General features: G+C 34.9%; 1 protein-coding gene across 1 annotated transcript in view; it reads left to right on the forward strand.

Moving 5' to 3' along the window:
- The first annotated feature begins 426 nt into the window (after positions 1-426).
- The window catches only part of LOC106669886 (gamma-aminobutyric acid receptor subunit beta-like), a 26,572-nt gene continuing 25,021 nt past the window's right edge, over positions 427-1,977 (forward strand). The window contains exon 1 of the mRNA XM_014399728.2: positions 427-495. The gene's annotated coding sequence lies outside the window, so the exon portion shown is untranslated. The remainder of the gene's footprint in view (positions 496-1,977) is intronic.

A 1,977-nucleotide genomic window follows, 5' to 3' on the forward strand; every position in this document is an offset into this window, starting at 1 on the left:
TTGTGCATATTTGTGTAAAAATGTTGATAGTTTTATTTTACACTTATTTTTGGATTATTTTATTTATTTTCAAATAGTCCAAGAAAATTTGCCTGTAAAACTTAGGTGGGCGGTATGTTTGGGTCAGAGCCAAATGGACTCTGCATTTTGATCTTTTTAGAGCGGTACTTTACCTCTCATACGTCTTTTCCGTCAGTTCCAATCTTTCTGTGCTAATGTCAAGATCTGCGAAAAACTTTCTCTCGATCTCACTTCCGTTTAATTTTTCTATTTTTAATTTATTTGTATCCACTCGCCCAGAGAGCACATCCCGTTTTTCTTCGTTCAATTTTTCTTCCTAATGTTTTCCATGATTTTTACGTTTTTTCGCAATTTCCAATCCTATCTTCACACGTTTTGGAGTCATAGTTCGTCTTTGCATCTGGGGCCCCAACCTCGCGAGGAGACCTACAGTGAGTGGTCCACACTTGTTCATACCGTCTACTCTGAAAAAAAGTGAGTTCTCCTTATGTTGAAATTTTTTTCCTTCTTTATCCAGCCCAAACATTTTTGGTTAAAAACAAAACAATCGTGAGATTTCTCCGTGTGATCTGCGGTGGAGTGATGAAACAATCAAAACACCCTATTTAATCCACCAAAGGTACTGAAAAACAATAGCTCACCGATGACCATCGAGAATAGAATAATAATATAATAATAGGTTATTCTATTTTCACTGCGACGACTACAATTGCCTTTTTCTTACTCTAGCAATAGTAAATAGTGTGTTCCAATTTGTTCAGTTTTAAAACTATTTGTAAGTAATGATGAAATAAGTGAGATGTCTCCGTGTTGTCTGCGGGCTTATGAATCTGGAATTTGGTCGTTACCCATAATTTTGGTCTACCAGCCGTGTTTAAGTCCAGGATCTTTTAAGGTACCTTTGGTAGATATTTTAAATTGCTTCATCACTCCGCAGACCGCATGGAGAACCCTCAAGAAAGTCTTTTTTTATAACTTCATCGAAATCCCACAGACATACTGAACATGGCGAATTGCTGAAACGTGTATGACAAATTTTTCATATGTAATTATGTGTTCTAGCTGTGAAACTGCTCGCGATTAAGAAAAATAAAAAGAATATAGTTATAAACCTTGTATTTATTATTTGGATTTATGGAAATATTAATGTATTATTCAGTACAATAAATGATACATTCCCCTGGAAGATAAAACTTTCAGGCAACTATTCCTATTCACTTTTTCCATTCTGTAAAGTTTAATGAAACTTAACTAAGCAGTGGGGCAATTTTTAATTATCGGATCGGTGAAAATTGACGGTTTTTGTAAAAGTTTCAAGCAATATGAGGAGTAGTGGACAAATAAAGAACCCTCCAATACACATTTCCCTTAAATATATCGATAATTGATGAGCCTAATATTATGAAACAGTTGAGCTTAAACAGTTGGATTTTTTGAGATCGGTTTAATAAATCATCTTATTTATTTTAATTGATTTTTATTTTCGTGGGTTATTATCTGATAGCAGAAAGTTGTAACCATGTGAAAATAAAACCACTATAACAGCTCGTATTTATAAAAGCTTGTTGAGGCACTAATTTCTTGTGTAATTTTCAATTAATACTTTAAAAGTTAGCGCTTTATTAGAAACAACTTGGCTGTTCTAACTGATCTAAATGAATCATCTAATCCTTCCATTCGACCTCCTGACAAAGCTCTCACGTTCTTTTAATTCATCTTGCCACTTTTATACTTTCTCGTCTTTTTTTCATACGGACGGAGAGAAGCAGAAGGGCATCGGGGGCTTTTTGAAGAGGGAGCTGAATAATTGAAGAGTCCCTCCACAGTGGTGCGAGCCCGCACTTAGTGAAAACGAATTGAGATCAATTTGTCAATAATCCCCGTTATCCTCACTCCTCATAAACCAAAATCAAAGAAAAAAATAGTATCACAGAGAAGTATTTATTGGGTTGTCCG

Source organism: Cimex lectularius, unplaced genomic scaffold, assembly GCF_000648675.2.
Source record: "Cimex lectularius strain Harlan isolate CLEC.00 unplaced genomic scaffold, Clec_2.1 scaffold76, whole genome shotgun sequence".
In the NCBI taxonomy this organism is placed as follows: domain Eukaryota; kingdom Metazoa; phylum Arthropoda; class Insecta; order Hemiptera; family Cimicidae; genus Cimex; species Cimex lectularius.